Raw genomic sequence first — 19,013 nt, 5'->3', positions numbered from 1 at the left:
GGAGAATATAGTTCCATGAAACTGAAGCTCCAAAACAGCAGATGCCACACCCTTTCTCACAGAAAGCAGGAAGTATATTTGTGGGACAAAGAGGGATACTAGCTATGCATTGTTTATTTTTGGATTAGCAAATTATTTTCCATGACAAAATGCTCCAGGCATGTTTGCTGTATTAAAAACAAGTTGAATACAAATGTAAAATGAAATCTAACTATTTGCAGAAAGTATAAACTGCCTGAGGCAAACACTCCCTAAAAGAAGCTCTGAAGGTAGAACCTTGCTGGAGGTCATCAGAGGTCAGCATGAGGACCTGCTGCCACCAATTCTTGTTTTATGCCCGAGAACAAGCCAATGTCTACACCAAGCTTGGTGAGCCTGTCAGGAGGCAACCCAGAACCATATATATTGTGTTCATACAGAGCCAAGCAGAGAAATGGACATTTAGGAGTGGGTTAGGTCTCTGGAAAGCTACATGTTCCCAGCTAAATGATGCTGAGGGGTGGTCGAGCTGAGGAAAAATGGAGGAAGGAGAGAACTAACATTTTTTGAGCACCTACTAAGTGACAGAGGCATGCTAGGTACTTTATACATACGTGGCTGTGTCTGGTGAAGCAGAAGGGTTTTTTTAACCTTATTTAGTAAGAAGGTATCAGATTATTTCTGTCTGGATAATGTCAAAAAGTCCCTTGGCAGTCCTTCTTTGTTCCCAAAATAATCACTTGAATGACCCTTCTTAATTATACAAATTTAGGTTTAGTAAGCCATTCCTGATAGATGATGAAGTAATAGGAACTTTGGTGATTTGCTTGGTACTCAGCTCTAATAGCTTGGAGGAGGGGGCTAAATTTGCAAAGTGGACTTAAGGAGTCTCCAAAGGGGAAGGTGTCCTTGGCCACTTGCCTTTTGAAATTCAGTGTTAGCAGAATTTCTCAAATGAATTAGGATGATTACAACTGAGGTCCACTGGTAGAAAATAAAATCTAATTACACATCCAGAAAGGAAGGGATGTCTGGACAGGTGACAAGTTCCTCTGGATCCAGTTGTCTTGGCACAGATGTCACAGGGTGATACAGGACACACAACTGAGTATGTGGATGTAACCAGAAGAGAAGTAACCTTGAGAGGCCAAGCCTGGGCGCCATCAAGTTGTGTGCAAGGATCTGGACCAGAAGGGGCATGGCAGCAGGGGGTAAGGACCCACTGGCCTCAGTAGTACCAATTTATTCAAAAGGTCCCAACAAAACAACAGCAGCTGAGACCAGGGCCTACCAGTGGGCTGGTTGGGCTTTTTTGAGTTTCTCTCCATTTGGGGTTGAGAAGGAGCCTCCTTCGGAAGAGTAAGCACCTAGAGTTCTTAGTAAATTTGTAAAGGAGATTTTAAATAGGGGATCCCAAACATATTGACATGTAGAGATTCTAGTGATTAATTAGAAAATTTTAAAAGCCAAACTTACACCCCGTGCTAGCGAGGTGGATCATGAGATCCCACTGAATCTTCACATCCAAACTAAGAGGTATGTACTATCATTCCCCACTTCACAGATAAGGAAACAAAGGACTAGTGAGGCCTTTGTGATTTGTCCAAGGTTATTAAGCAAGTAAGTTGTAACCCTGGGATATTAAATCCCAGTCTAATTCTCAGCTTGTCCTCATTTCCCTGGAGCACAGCAAAGTGGAAACAATGAAAGTAGTTGGCAGCATGATCATGCTGAAAAGACTGGCAACACTTAGACATAACTAAGGGATAAAACACCACTATTTGCATTAAGATGGAGAAAGAAACCAATTAATCCCTAATCTCTAAATTTATCTCATATGTTCACAAGCTTAAAATGCACCTGAATATGTTCAACATATATGCACCTTAATTTTGAGATCCAATTCTACAAACCACAGGAAATGCTTCATGTATTTCTATTCTCTGCAGATAGAATTAGAGGTTAAAGATATTCTTCAGGAAAACCAACTGAAAAGCCTGGCTTCTTCAGGTTGAGAATGTAAAGGCAGAAGGGAAAGTGCCAAAAAGAAAGATGATTAAATATGGCTAAGGAATTGTTTGCCAAACTCTGAGAATTAGCACAACAGGAAACTTCTAGAAGCTTGAAGAATGTAAAAAATCCACCTCCTATACAGTGGTGGGAATGTAAATTGGTGCAGCCACTATGGAAAATAGTATGGAGGTTCCTCAAAAAACTAAAAATAGAGTTACCATATGATCCAGCAATCCAACGCCTAGGCATATATCTGGACAAAACCATAATTTGAAGAGATACAGGCACCCCTGTGTTCATAGCAGTACTATTTACAATAGCCAAGACATAGAAACAACCTAAATGTCCAATGACAGATGAATGGATAAAGAAGATGTTGTACATATATATAATGGAATATTACTCAGCCATAAAAAAGAATGAAATAATGCCATTTGCAGCAACATGGATGGCCCTAGAGATTATCATACTAAGTCAGTCAGAAAGAGAAAGACAAATACCATATGGTATCACATATGTGGAATCTAGAATATGACACAAGTGAGCTTACCTATGAAACAGAAATATAGATCAATGGAACAGGATAGAAAGTCCAAAGATAAACCCACGCACCTATGGCCACCTAATCTATGACCAAGGAGGCAAGAATACACAATGGAGAAAAGACAGTCTCTTCAGTAACTGGTGCTGGGAAAACAAGACAACTACATGTAAAAGAATGAAATTAGAATACTCACTCACACCACACACAAAAATAAACTCAAAATGAATTAAAGACCTAAATGTAAGCCTGGATACTGTAAAACTCTTAGAGGAAAATACAGGAAGAACACTCTTTGACATAAATCTCAGCAAGATCTTTTTCAATCCACTGCCTAGAGTAATGAAAATAAAAACAAAAATAAACAAATGAGACCTAATGAAACTTAAAAGCTTTTTCACAGCAAAGGAAACGATAAACAAAACAAAAAGACAACCCTCAGAATGGGAGAAAATATTTGCAAATGAAGCAACTGATTAATATCCCAAATATACAAACAGCTCATGCAGCTCAATATCAAAAAAACAACCCAATCAAAAAATGGGTGGAAGACCTAAATAGACATTTCTCCAAAGAAGACATAGTGATGGCCAAGAAGGCACATGAAAAGATGCTCAACATCACTAATTATTAGAGAAATGCAAATCAAAACTACAATGAAGTACCACCTTACACCAGTCAGAATGGCCATCATCAAAAATTCTACAATAGGGCTTCCCTGGTGGCGCAGCGGTTGAGAGTCCGCCAGCCGAGGCAGGGGACACGGGTTTGTGCCCTGGTCCGGGAAGATCCCACATGCCGCGGACCGTATAGGCCCGTGAGCCATGGCCGCTGAGCCTGCGTGTCTGGAGCCTGTGCTCCGCAACGGGAGTGGCCACAACAGTGAGAGGCCCACGTACTGCAAAAAAAAAGAAAAAAATTCTACAATAAAGGCTGGAGAGGGTGTGGAGAAAAGGGAACCCTCTTGCCCTGTTGGTGGGAATGTAAATTGGTACAGCCACTATGGAGAACAGTACAGAGGTTCCTTAAAAAATTAAAAATAGAGCTACCATATGACCCAGAAATCCCACTCCTAGGCATATATCCAGAGAAAACCATAATTCAAAAGGATGCATGCAGGCTTCCCTGGTGGCGCAGTGGTTGGGAGTCTGCCTGCCAGTGCAGGGGACAAGGGTTCGAGCCCTACTCTGGGAGGATCCCACATGCCACGGAGCAACTGAGCCCGTGCGTCACAACTACTGAGCCCACGTGCCACAACTACTGAAGCCCATGCGCCTAGAGCCCATGCTCCGCAACGAGAGAAGCCACCGCAATGAGAAGCCCGTGCACCACAACGAAGGGTAGCCCCCACTCGCCGCAACTAGAAAAAGCCTGCGCGCAACAACGAAAGACCAAACTCGGGCTTCCCTGGTGGCACAGTGGTTGAGAGTCCGCCTGCTGGTGCAGGGGACACAGGTTAGTGCCCAAGTCCGGGAAGATCCCACATGTCGTGGAGTGGCTGGGCCCGTAAGCCATGGCCGCTGAGCCTGCGCGTCCAGAGCCTGGGCTCTGCAATGGGAGAGGCCACAACAGTGAGAGGCCCACGTACTGCAAAAAAAAAAAAAGACCAAACTCAGCCAAAAATAAATAAATAGATAGATAAATAATTTTTTTTATTTTTTTTTATTTTTTTTTAATAATTTTTTTTTAAAAGTAAAAAAAAAAAGAATAAAAAAAGAGGATGCATGCACCCCGATGTTTATTGCAGCACTATTTACAATAGCCAGGACATGGAAGCAACCTAAATGTCCATCAACAGAGAAATGGATAAAGAAGATGTGGTACATATATACAATGGAATATTATTCAGCCTTAAAAAGGAATGAAATAGTGCCATTTGCAGAGACATGCATGGACCTAGAGATTGTCATACAGAGTTAGATAAGTCAGAAGGAGAAAAACAAATATCATATAATATTGCTTACATGTGGAATCTAGAAAAATGGTAAAGATGAACTTATTTGCAAAGCAGAAGTAGAGTCACAGATGTAGAGAACAAACGAATGGTTACCAAGGGGGTGGGATGAATTGGGAGACTGGGACTGACATATATACACTGCTATGTATAAACTAGGTAACTAATGAGAACCTATAGTACAGCACAGGGAACTCTACTCAGTGCTCTGTGGTGACCTAAATGGGAAGGAAATATAAAAAAAATAGTGGGGGCTTTCCCTGGTGGTGCAGTGGTTAAGAATCCTCCTGCCAATGCAGGGGGCACGGGTTCGAGCCCTGGTCTGGGAAGACCCCACATGCTGTGGAGCAACTAAGCCCGTGTGCCACAACTACCAAGCCTGTGCTCTAGAGCCCACGAGCCACAACTACTGAAGCTCATGCAGCACAACTACTGAAGCCCGTGCGCCTAGAGCTCATGCTCCACAACAAGAGAAGCCACCACAAGGAGAAGCCTGCGCACCACAACGAAGAGTAGCCCCCACTCACCACAACTAGAGAAAGCCCACGTGCAGCAACAAAGACCCAGCACAGCCAAAACTAAATAAATTTTTTTTAAAAAGATCCTTTCCCAGAATTGAGGAAATGGCAGCCACATTAAAAAATAATAATAAAAAAATAAAATAAATTAAAAATAAATTTAAAAAGAGTGGATATATGTATACGTATGACTGATTCACTTTGCTGCACAGCAAGAAACTAACACAACATTGTAAAGCAACTATACTCCAATAAAGATTAATTAAAAAAAAAACTAAAAACAGAGTTACCATATAATCCAGCAATCCCACTCCTGGGCATATATCTGGACAAAACCATAATTTGAAAAGATACAGGCACCGCTGTGTTCATAATAGCACTATTTACAATAGCCAAGACATGGAAACAACCTAAATGTCCATTGACAAATGAATGGATAAAGAGGATGTGGTACATATATACAATGGAATATTACTCAGCCATAAAAGAACAATGAAATAATGCAGCAACATGGATGGCCCTAGAGATTATCCTACTAATTAAAGTCAGTCAGAAAGAGTAAGACAAATACCATATGATATCACTTATATGTGAAATCTAAAATATGACACAAATGAACTTATCTATGAAACAGACCCACAGACATGGAGAACAGACTTGTGGTTGCCAAGGGGGAGGGGGAATGGGGGAGGGATGGATTGGGAGCTGGGATTAGTCTTACTATATAGCACAGGCAACTATATTCAATATCCTGTAATTAAACCATAATGGAAAAGAATATGAAAAAGAATATATATATTATATATATATAGCTGAATCACTTTTCTGTACATCAGAGACCAACACAACATTGTAAATCAACTATATTTTAATAAAATCAATTTGGGGGATTTCCCTGGTGGTCCAGTTAAGACTCCGTGCTTCCACTGCAGGGGGCGTGGGTTCCATCCCTGGTTGGGGAATTGAGATCTCACATGCATGGGGCTTCCCTGGTGGCGCAGTGGTTGAGAGTCCGCCTGCTGATGCAGGGGACACGGGTTTGTGCCCCGGTCCTTCAGGAAGATCCCACATGCCGTGGAGCGGCTGGGCCCATGAGCCATGGCTGCTGAGCCTGCGCGTCCGGAACCTGTGCTCCGCAACGGGAGAGGCCACAACAGTGAGAGGACCGCGTACCGCAAAAAAAAAAAGATCTCACATGCTGCGTGCAGAGCAGCCAAAAAAATGAAATGAAATGAAATGAAAATAAATAAAATAAAATAAAAATCCTATAGGGAGTTCCCTGGTGGCCTAGTGGCTAGGATTCCAGGCCGGGGTTCAATCGCTGGTCAGGGAACTGCGATCCCACAAGCCATGGTGCAGTGTGGCCAAAAAAAAAGAATCCTATAGGTTCCAAAAGAGTTTAGGGAAACTCATGAGAGATAGATCCAAAACAAAAGAAAATTATTTATTTAATCCAAAATTAAAATAAATTGGTGGTAAGGAAATAGACGGTTACATGACACAAGATAAAAAGCCTAATTCTCTATATTTTTTTTTCTTTTTTTTTTTGCGGTACGGGGGCCTCTCACTATTGTGGCCTCTCCCGTTGCGGAGCACAGGCTCCAGACGCACAGGCTCAGTGGCCATGGCTCACGGGCCCAGCCGCTCCGCGGCATGTGTGATCTTCCTGGACCGGGGCATGAACCCGTGTCCCCTGCATTGGCAGGCGGGCTCTCAACCACTGCACCACCAGGGAAGCCCCTAATTCTATATTTTTTAAAAAAATCAAACCTTGGGAAGTCCCTTGTGGTCCAGTGGTTAGGACTCTGCCCAAGGCCCGGGTTCAATCCCTGGTTGGGGAACTAAGATCCCACAAGCTGCCGGGCGCAACCAAAAAAAAAAAAACCAAACCTTTTGATAGTATTGAAAAATACTATCATCACCTCGTGTTATGTGCATGAGCACCATAGGGTCAGGGATGCAGCAGCTGCCAGGTGGGCGGGGAAGAGACCGAGGCCACAGCGTGAGGGACGCCCCAGCCCCTCTACGCCTATGTCTGGCAGAACCAGTGTGAGGTAAAGAGGCAACCCTTCCCAGCAGCCCAGAAAATCAAGAGTTTGGGCCAGACCTTTGAGCAGACACCAAGATAGTGAGGAGCCAGACGAAAAGCACAGACTATGGTGCTGAAACGAATTAATAAGGAACTTAGTGATTTGGCCCATGATCCCCTGGCACAATGTTCTGCAGGTCCAGTTGGGGATGATGTTTCATTGACAAGTCACAATTATGGGACTTAATGACAACCCATATCAAGGTGGTGTATGTTTTTGACAATTCATCTTCCTACAGACTACCCCTTCAAACCAGGTTGCATTTACCATAAGAATTTATCATCAAAATATCAACAGGAATGGCTACATTTGTTTTTATATTCTAAGATCACAGTGGTCACCTGCTTTAACTATTTTTCAAGTTCTTTCATCCATTTGTTCACTGCTGTGTGATCCAAACCCAGATGACCCCCTAATACCAGAGATTGCATGGATCTATAAGACAGACAGATAAGTACAACAGAATATCTCGGGAATGGACTCAGAAATATGCCATGTGATGCTGCCTGAAGGTCAGAATAACCCACATTACAGCTGGAACAAACTTTAAATTACTGTTGCTTTTTTGATTTTCTTATCCAGCTGCTTCCCTATCAGACCTTGTCTTTTTAAATTTTATTTTTTGTTTACCTCCCTCCATTCATTCACATGCTTATCTGAGAAGACTTAAGCTCTTCCAGCTTTGGACAATAACTGCTTTTAGAAACTGTACACTAGTTACAAGAGAACAGTGCCCAAGACTCAAAATTTTTTTTTTAAATGGAGCATGTATATTATATGGTCAAAGTCTTCACTCTAACTTAGTTATAAGATTTAAACCATTTCTCACAGCTCTAACATACTGAAGAAGCATTTGAGGCGGAGGGAGATGGATGCTCAGTTGTCACATCAAAGGAAGCAGCATTATTCTAGCAGCATCCATTCTTGTTTAAGTCTTCCACTGTTAGAGATTTGAGGTTACATGATATACTTTATGCTCATAACTGATGTGGCTAGAGGATTGGTATTGAATTGGTAGGATCAGCAGAACAGAAAATGTGATGTATTTTATGCATGTCAATAAAGAAATGGCCTGTTCTTGTTCTACAGAGAATGGAAATTGGAAGTCAAACACCCTTTATATTCCAAAATGGGGCCTCAAACATCTTGCAATTTTCATTTAAATTGTTAGATGGCTTGAAGCTATTAGTTAATCTTTTTTCCAATAATATACTGTTTAATATAGTCCTGAATAAATGATGCAAGTTGTCAATGGATGAGTGATCAACTAATAGCTCCACTGGTAATTGATTTATTTTTCTTCATTAAAGTTGCACAAACTGATGAAAAAAAAATACTATCACCTCACAGAAAAAAAGAACCCAATACTTGAACAGAAAATTCACAAAACAGTTAACAAGGCTCATAATCAACATCACTAATAATTTTTTAGATACATTAAGATAACATGTTTCCTATAAATAAGAACGAAACAATTCTAAGGTGAATATTACTTGTTAGTAAATAAGAGTCGAGTGAAAGAGACATTCTCATATGCTGCAGGTAGGAGTGAAAATTCACACAACCTTTCTGGAAAAAGTCTGGCAATATGCATTGATAACCTTGTCACTATAAGTCTAAGAAGCTGTCATAATAAATAAGCTGCAATACTTGCAAAAATTTTATTATTATTATGTTCCTGTTTATAATAGCACTGTTATTTATAAACACATTCTTATTTATAACAGCATTATTATTTATAAAAGCAGAAAACTGGGAACAACTTAAATGCTCAAAGTGAGTCTAATTTTAAGTAAATTACAGTACCATGAGATATGGGAGTTCTTTAAAATGTAAACATTTTAATAGTGAGAAATGCTTATGTTAGAAGGTTAAGCAAAAGAAATCAAGATCAAATGGCATAGATAGACTGCTCCTAGCCATGTTAAAATAGCCCAGAAAGAGACCAAATCGAAAGGCTCCAAAGTCCTCATAGTGACTGCTTCTGTATGTAGAACTATGGATGATTTTTTTTCCTTCTTTTTATGTTTCGTACTATCTTTGAAATGGCTATCGATTACTATTTTTGTAATCAAGAAAAGGGGAGGGCTTCCCTGGTGGCGCAGTGGTTGAGAGTCCGCCTGCCGATGCAGGGTACGCAGGTTCGTGCCCCGGTCCGGGAGGATCCCACATGCCACGGAGCAGCTGGGCCCGTGAGCCATGGCCCCTGAGCCTGCGCGTCCGGGGCCTGTGCTCCGTGGCGGGAGAGGCCACGGCAGTGAGAGGACTGCATGCCCCACCCCCCCAAAAAAAAGAAAAAAAGAAAAGGGGAACTGAAAAAAAAAGGAGTAAAGATAGACTAAATTGTGGTTATTTCAAGCAGCTCCCTAAAAGTTAACAACCTGATGACTCCAGGAGGAGCCAGACTGTTGAGACGATCCAACCATTCCCTTTGTTCATAGGTTTCTATGAGAAAGGCTAACAAATACCAAAGCTTCCAGGTAAGAGATACCTGCAGAAAATGGAAGGCATGGGCATGGGAAGGACTAGAGATGGGCTGAGTAGGACCCAGAGAAGGGTGGTAATGGACTCCCAAAGGGGTTATCCTGAAACAGCATCTGCTCCACCTTCAGGATAAAATAGCCAGAAGGGAAAATGAAGCAAGCTCATCAACAAAACCAACTGGAAAGACCTGTTTACCCTGCACTGGTGCCTTGCTATTTATAATAGTACTTGCAGTCCTTTTCCCAGGACCTTTTCTGGCCTCAGCTCATCAGATCAGATGTAGTTAAGATTATAGCCATAAACTCTCATAGCCTGTCTAAATCCTAGAATTATAAGAAGAACATCCACAAATTGTAACAAGTGTGATCATGGGGTTTGTCAGCCACGAAAGCAAACGTCTGATTCTGATTTTCTGTGATAATAACAGGAAAAACTACCATTTACTGAGTTCTTCCTGAAAGTGCCAGGCCTTGTGATAGTTCCCTTATATATGAAGGGTAACAGAATCTGCCGCCCCAAAATATGCCACTTTGGCATAAGGATTATTTTGAGCGGAAGGCAATTAAGAAGAAGCAGATACAAGAAGAGTTCCTTACCCTCCCCCTATTTGCCTAAAAGCAGGACATAAATATGTAAAAGTGTCTCCTCTCCCCTCTCTACCAGGAAGGACAGCAGTTAATCACCGGAGACAACTCTAGACCCTTACCAGCCCAGAGGAACCTACCTAACAAAACTTAGCTACCACTGGTTTCCCCATATATTTGCCTTCTCACCCCTAAAAACTCAAAGTCCTTTTCCTTTGTCTTGTCACGTCTTTTAAAATGTGTTGTTCTGGACTTCCCTGGTGGCACAGTGGTTAAGAATCCTCCTGCCAATGCAGGGGACACAGGTTCGAGCCCTGGTCCGGGAAGATCCCACATGCCACGGAGCAACTAAGCCCATGTGCCACAACTAGGGATACTGTGCTCTAGACCCTGCGAGCCACAGCTACTGAAGCCCATGCACCTAGAGCCCATGCTCTGCAACAGGAAACCACTGCAATGAGAAGCCCGCGCACCACAACAAAGAGTAGCCTCCCCTCACTGCAACTAGAGAAAGCCCACACGCAGCAACGGAGACCCAACGCAGCCAAAAAATAATTAATTAATTGTTTTTAAAAATGTATTGTTCTTTTAAGATGGTATATAAGGTGAAGTTCTAACCACCTCTTTGAGTCACTTATTTCTGAGTGCTCCCATGTATATGTGTGACGTATATGTTAATAAACTTGTTTTTCTTTTATTAATCTGTCTGTAGTCTAACTTACAAGGTCCCAGCTGGAGAACCCAAGACGGAGAAAGAAAAAGATTTTTTTCTCCCCTACACATATTTAATCCGTCCAACAACGCTGTCATGCAGGTACCATTTTTACCCTCATTTACCTGTGAATGTTGAGAGGCTTATAGATGTTAAACAACCTGCCATGGGCTAAGCTAGTAAATGACAAGGCAAGATGATGGGAATCAACTCCAGGGCTCATACTGTATATGAAAAATTAATAAAAGTTCATAAGTTTCCCTTGTATAAAATATTATTCTTGCTACTCAAACTAAATATCACATCCTGGTCACTATTATTCACCTTCCTAAACCCTTAACTCATGTGCTTTATCAGGTGCTGAATACAGGTGCACAGTAAACATGTGTTAACTGACACTATGAAAGAATGATATCCATGCTAAAAAGGTAATATCCTAATTTACATGTCTGAATAACTCTTTTATTTTGAAGTAATTACCTGATTCAAACATTCATGATCTTAAATACGGAGAATATTTCCCAGCACTCACTGTGGGTTATAAGCTACTTTATAGTGGCCTCTCTAAAAAAATACATAAGCAAAATAGATCCTTGACCTCAACAATCAACTACCAAAAATGGGTGGAGCCAGGCAAGTCAAACATTTTACAGTCATGATGAAAGTGGCCATTTACCCCATCTTTATATACTTTCAACAGAGGTTAAACCCCAAAGCTATGCCTATTTTTTCTCTACTCTCAATTCCTAGGCCAGGAGGTCACATACCTAGTACAATAGCCAAAATTAATCAAAATAAAGAGTGCTGCTGAGCTCAGGTATTTCATAGGAAAATCAGGGATCAATCTCAAGCATCTGGTACAAATTTCTAGGTTTTTGATCTGACCATTTCTAGCTACTATGCCTGGGACATTTAAGTGCTCAACAAATATCAGCTATTGTGTTGTTATTATTAGTTATTATTATTAATAACATCTGTTACATATAACCCCCAAAAATAACTATGTCAGTATCAAAAATAAATAAATTCTTCTTTGCTCCTGCTTCCAATTTTCTGATTTGCTTTTCAAAGACTTCTGTTAGTAAAATTTAGTAATTTCTTTCAAATGCTAAAGTCATGCAATTCCATAATAAAAGGAGACTGTTATGAAACAGTCCTCCTCTTCTCTTGAAAGAAATGAAGTCAGCTACTTCCACTATGTATGTAAAGTAATTCTGATACTGTTAAGCTGCAGTGATCAAGTTCTGACAGTTACTCTCGTGGGAACACCCAAGGTCTGATGCAGCAGAGCTCCTGGGAAAGGAGGTGGTACAGGTAATGAAGCCCAGGAAATGTTTGGTCATTTGTTAGGTTCAGGTTATTCTTTTCTTAGCTGCTCTACATACGTGGTGAGAGCAAGAAACCAAGTTCCAAAAGGAAATATCCATATGGTGAGCAATCTCTAAAACAATGAGAGAGGGAGTTTGTTTTTGGCATTTGGAAGAAGTTATTTTCACAGAGTTGATTCGATGTAGGAAAAATAGTACCTACACTTGTACTATATGAAGGAGGTTATACCTACATTCCAATACTGTGAAAGTCTCAAAGTGAAAAACAAATCTTTAGAGCGGAGGTAGATGCTTTAAAGAGAAGGAGAGGGATTGAAACTAAAAGGAGCACATGAATGGAGGGTAGGAGCCTATTAGTAGAAAATTCCAAAATAGACTGAGATGCCTGGTACATTGGCAAATTTCTCCTTCTCTAGGGATCAATTAAGACTAATAGATTATGCCCATAATTATAAATAAAGTAAGCCAAGGTCACGAGGTTCTTTTCATAGGTTGTATCTGTTCTGAGGGACAATGAAAACATCTCTAAGCCTCCGTGCCAATGCCTTTATTGTCTTGTTTCCTACCCCGTTAACTCCCAAATGAAGCAAAAGAAAATTGTAATTGGATTTCGCCTGGGCTCCATAATGGTGGATTGGTGGCTCAGTGAAGTCTGAATAGATTCAGCAACCCCTCTGCTGTCTGCTCCCAAATACCAAGGAAGGAATGGTAGCTTTGTGACCTAAGACCATCTATCTACAAGATGGTCTTGTATGTAGTTATCTTGTTCTCTCTCCATCATGGTATAAAAATTGTGTTAGAGTTAATGGCATATTATTTAGCTATTGGTTGCAAGATCCAGACTAAAGACAAGGACTGTGTATCACCCTGAAATCCTGGACTTGGAGCTGATGCAGTAGCTGGATATGATTTTGAGGAATAAGTGAGTGGGTTTATATATGGAAAGAGGGTGTGAATGAATGTGAGTAGTCAAAAAGGTACTGGAGACATCTATTCACTGCTGCCCAGCATTCATTCTCCTCCTGCCATAGTAAAATAGCATGGCATTTCTTTTGGGGAAATACCCCACCTCATGATTCTCAGGCATGCAGTTTGACCCAAACTTCTGTTTCAGCAATGTATCCCAAGTAGCTTAAACCAATCAGCTAAATCAGGGTTTCAGCCTTGGAACTATTGACAACTGGGGCTCTATGTTATGGGGGGCTGTCCTGTGTATTATAGAATATTTAGCAGTATAGCTGGGCTCCACCCCCTAGATGCCTTTATGATACCCTACAGTTAAGATAACCAAAAATATTTCTAGGCATTGCCAAATGTCCCCTGAGGGGGAGAGGGAGGAGGGAAAAAATCACCCCTCATAGAGAACCACTGAGCTAAACTCACCCCTCATTTTACTAATCAGCGTTCTTGATTTCAAAAAATTAATAACAGGTATACCTGATTTAATATTTATTATACATGAGGAATTGCTCAAATAATCCTCAGCAACTCCATGATATTGTGCACTAGTTAGGGTAAAGATAAGATTTATATAACAAAGAGATCCCAAAATGCAATGGCTTAGAGAACAAAGACATTTCTCTCATATTCAATGGTCTTGATGTAAGTAGCACATGTTGGTGGAATTCTACAGTCATTTAAGGACCCAAGCCCCTTCCATTTTGTTGTCTATTTGGTCTACATTATCATTGTCTACATGACCAAAGCTGGATGATCACCACATCAGGGTTCCACCCACCAAGAAAAGGAAAAGGTAATGGAGGAAGTATACACAATGCCTTTCAAGGTTCAGATGTGAAAGTGGTACACATTACCGTCATACATTCCATTGGCAAGAACTTAGCTGCATCCCCACACTTAATTATAAGTCAACCAGCAAATATGGCCTTGCTGTACTGTCATGTTCTCAGCTACAATACAACTGTGGATTGAATGTTTGTGTTCCCCAAAACTCATGTTGAAGCCCTAATCCTCACTGTGATATTATTTGGAGGTATGGCCTTTGGGAGGTATTTAGGTCATGATGGTGGAGCCCTCATGAATGAGATTAGTGCCCTTGTGAGAAGCAGGAGAGATGATCTCTTTCTCCATCATGTGAGGACAGAGCAAAAGGTGACCATCTGTAAACCAGGAAATGGGCATTCACTAAGAAGCTGACAGTGCTGGCACCCTGATCTTGGACTTCCAGCCTCCAGAAATGTGAGAAATAAACATTCAAAATAAACATTCGTTGTTTAAGCCATCCAGTCTTTGGTATTCTGTTATAGCAGCTTGAACTGACTTAAAAAATACCCTAGCTTTGAAAGAAGGGGAAATAATTTTGGTAGAAGACTAGCAGTCTCTACATATTACCATGTTACAAATGAGGAAAGCAAGGTACAGAGCTAAGGTAACTTGCCCAATGTCATATGGCTGGCAAGTGGGACTGGAACACAAGCAGCTAATTCCAGAGCCCATGATCTTAAACACTATATCACTACTTTTCAAATCTCTGAATAATAACCTAAAATAAGAAAAGCACTTTACTTAGCAACTTAGTACACATGTGTGTATATCTGTACATGTTACATGTGTGTATGTTTCATGAAACAATCCCTACCCTTACCACAGCCAATTAACACTAATGTTTCTATTTGATTCTATACTATTTCATTTTTTAAATGTTGGTCATACCCACTAAATTGATTTCATAACCCTCCAATGCACTGTGATTAACAGTATGAAAACAGTACACTACACTCAATTATAGTAGGAGAATTAGAATTTGTTGGAAGGCTATTGGAGAGCTCACGGTATGAACTGTATGAATAAGAAGGCTAGAAAATAAGATTCAGAAAACAGGTAGGTCCAGGGACTTCAGGAAACACAGAATCACAGCTAAAATCTTGTCATGGGAAGGGTTTGTTAAGATGCACCTGACACCACTGTTGATGTTACTTCCACCTCTGCCTCTGGACACTGGATGCATGACACTGTCACTGAAATCAATTCCAAACCAGCCTGGCTTCTGTGTCTCTCTCACTCCAGATTCAATATCCCAGGAGGAAGCATCCTGTTGGCATATTTTGGCCACATGCTTATGCCCAGGCTCTTGGGATCAGGTAGAGCAAGAACCTGGCTTTTCAGCTCACAAAACCACAGAAATGAGGTTAGATTCTGGGCAGCCCAAAAATGAACAAACAAAAAGGCAAATGTCCAATATACTCATAAAACACTAGAAGAAGTATATATTGGTACAGCCACTTGGAGAGCAATTTGGCATTACGTTGTAGAACTAAAATATGTATCCTATGATGCAGAAATTCCATTTCTAGGCATAGAGTCTGGATTGAAATTCCCACACAATGTGCATAAAGATACATGTTTAAGTATGTTCACTGAAGCATTATCTATAATAGTGAAAACTGGAAATAAGCTAAAGGTTTATCATTTTAAAAATGGACAAGACTGGGTCTTGCTCATCTTTAAATCCTAGCACCAAGCACTGCTGACAGATTATCAGAATCAAATAAATATTTATTGAAATGAACAACAGTTGAATGAACTGCCAATCAGAAATTATCCAGTGACTGATATGCAGGGCTGGACCAAAATATTCACAGATCCTTTAGAAGAAAACATCATGTGGTGCAAAAAAATGTATGGTTTAGGTTATGAAAAAGCTTGGTATGACACCAAGTTCTGCTTGTTCAACCTAGGACAAGGTGCTTAACCCCTGGGCTTCAATTTCCTTGTCTATAAATGAGAGGATTAATGGGATAAGGGACGCTGGATATGTAGTGTAGGGCTTCCCAACCATTAGGTGCAATGCTGCACTGTGACTAAATGATGCACATGGCAAGGAGGTGATCCCTCAGCCTTTGGGTTGCCTAGAGCCCCTGGGCCAGTCACCTCTGGCCTTGAGCAACCTCATTCATCTTTTACTCCAGGATAAAATATTATAATTTTCTACATGCGTCATGACATGAAAACTGTTCAGAAGCACTAGCACCTTGCAGTCCCTGGCTCATAGAATATATTCAGTAAATGTTGGTTCCCACCACTTTCTGATGGAATGTGAGGCTCTCTCAGGATTTATTATCTACCAGAGTCGTATGAGATCTAAAATGATGTGGGTCTTGCCAGATCTCCTGGAACTGGCTCTCCTAAAAGTCACAAAGGACTTAAGAATGGTCTCAATATGTTCTTCATACAGAAGACCACCTGGGAACTGTCCAAATATACAGAACAAAAGTCAAGGGGTCTAGAGTGAGCCAAATGAGGGAAGGCAAAGAAATGTCCTTCCATCTTACCTCCTAAATTTCACCTTGACTCAGACCATCTTTTTTCCTACTCTGTCTCAAGAAGATCTTATCTGTCTTGTATGTTATCACACATAAAGGTGCTGAGAAGGAACACTTTTCTATTCTGGGTGTTTCCTTCCATGTGAAGAGGGTTCCAACAGCATTATACTCCTGGCCTCTTTCTTCCCCCTTATTCACTCCACCCCAAGGGAAGAGGAGCTAACTGATAAGTTTGGAGGGAGAAAGTGGGCACATGTGGCCCAACTTCTTCACTCTTTCTTCCCCTTGGAAGCTAACATCCTAGAGAAACCATATGTTCTTAACTCGGCACACAGTACACTTATTGGAAATCACCCTGCTGCCCAGAAGGCCTGCTGTGGCCCAGGGCTGCCAATAATGAAATGAGGAAATTGGTCTCATTCCAAATTCCTACTTGCCCCATACCAGCCATATTCTCTGATATGAGCTTTCTCAATAGGTCATACAGGCAGCCAGGCCAAACTGGACCAAGCAGATGGCTTAACAGCACAGGTTTCTGGAAAAGGTTGTACTTTGAATTCACACAGATCTCAAATCACATCTCAGTTCCACTCCTTGAAAAGCTGTGTCACCTTGGGGAAGTTACATATCCTTCATCTAGCCCCCTGATTCCTTCAAAACTAAAATAGGGATTTGAAAATAGGCCAGTTAAACATACACCTACTATACAACCCAGCCATCCCTCTCCTTGAAGTACCCACCCAAGAGAAATTAAAACATATGTCCATACAATGCTCAGAGCAGCTTCATTTGTAAGCACTCAACTGGAAACAACACACATGTTTATCAATGAGTTCATGGATAAACAAAGTGGTATATTCATAAATAGAATACCACTCAGCAATAAAAAGAAACATATACGCAACAACATGGATAACTCTTACAATAATTATGCTGAGCAAAAGAAGCCAGACTAAAAAAAAAAGTACATATTGTATTATTGCATTTATATAAAATTTTCAAAATTACAAATCAATGTATAGTACTAGGAAGCAGCTAGATCAGTGGTTCCCTGGGGGAGGCTGGGGATGGGAGAAGAGCAATGAGAAAGGATGAATTAAGAGGGGTACAAGAAAACTCTTGAGGGGATGGATATGTTCATTACCTTAATTGTTATGATGATCCTACAGGTGTCAAAGCTCATCAAATTGTACTTTAAATATGTGCAGTTTATGGTATAGCCAATGACACCCCAATAAAACTGGGGGAAAAAATGTGTGTCAAAGCATATATAGGGAAGAAACAGCAGGAATCAAATCCCCTAATCACTCTTCAAAAGTGGCACATTTTCAATCAGCTATACTTCAGTAGAAAAAAAGGTGTTTTTTTTAATCAAAAAACTTCTGGCCAGGCTCACCAAGAAGAAAAGAGAGAGGACCCAAACAAATAAAATAAGAAATAAAAGGTGAGAAATAACAAGCAATACCACAGAAATATAAAAAATCATAAGAAAATACTATGGACAGTTATATACCAACAAAATGGACAACCAAGAAGAAATGGACAGGTTTCTAGAAACACACAGCCCACCAAAACTGAATCAAGAAGAAATAGATAATCTGAACACACCAATCACTAGAAGTGATATAGAATCTCTAATTTAAAAACTCCCTACAGACAAAAGCCCAGGACCAGATGGCTTCACAGGCAAATTCTACCAAACATACAGAGAAGAACTTACACCTATCCTTCTCAAACTCTTCCAAAAGATTGAAGAGGAGGGAGCACTCCCAAAGTCATTCTATGAAGCTATTATCACCCTAATACTAAAACCAGACAAAGACACTGCCAAAAAAGAAAAGTACAGGCCAATATCTTTGATGAATATAAATGCAAAAATCTTCAACAAAATATTAGCAAACATGAGGACACGGGGAGGGGGAAGGGTAAGCTGGGACAAAGTGAGAGAGTGGCATGTACATATATACACTACGAAATGTAAAACTGATAGCTAGTGGGAAGCAGCCGAATAGCACAGGGAGATCAGCTCAGTGCTTTGTGACCACCTAGAGGGGCAGGATAGGGAAGGAGGGAGACGCAAGAGGGAAGAGAATGGGGATATATGTATATGTATAGCTGATTCACTTTGTTATAAAGCAGAAACTAACACACCATTGTAAAGCAATTATACTCCAATAAATATGTTAAAAAATAAAAAAATAAAAAAATTAGCAAACAGAATCCAACCACACATAAAAAGGATCATACGCCATGATCAAGTTGGATTCATTCCAGGGTCACAAGGATGGTTCAAAATATGCAAATCAATCACTGTGATACACCACATCAACAAAAGAAAAGACAAAAACCACATGATCATCTCAATAGATGTAGAAAAAACTTGAAAAAATTCAAAATCCATTCATAATAAAAACTCTCACAAAAGTGGGTAGAGCAGGAACATATCTCAACAAAATAAAAATCATTTATGATAAACCCACAGCCAACATAATACTCAATAGTGAAAAGCTGAAAGCCTTCCCACTAA

At 40.5% G+C, this 19,013-nt stretch overlaps 1 pseudogene across 1 annotated transcript; it reads left to right on the top strand.

Annotated features, from left to right (window-relative positions):
- The first annotated feature begins 7,069 nt into the window (after window positions 1-7,069).
- On the top strand, window positions 7,070-7,595 carry LOC309795642 (ubiquitin-conjugating enzyme E2 D3-like; annotated as a pseudogene). The gene is made up of 2 exons: window positions 7,070-7,303; window positions 7,352-7,595. The product of its transcript is annotated as a ubiquitin-conjugating enzyme E2 D3-like (transcript).
- The last annotated feature ends 11,418 nt before the right edge of the window (window positions 7,596-19,013 follow it).

Source organism: Mesoplodon mirus (assembly GCF_964341445.2).
Source record: "Mesoplodon mirus genome assembly, chromosome: 2".
Lineage (NCBI taxonomy): Eukaryota > Metazoa > Chordata > Mammalia > Artiodactyla > Ziphiidae > Mesoplodon > Mesoplodon mirus.
The sequence above is the reverse complement of the archived record's forward strand: the minus strand, read 5'-3'. Positions and strand labels throughout refer to the sequence as shown.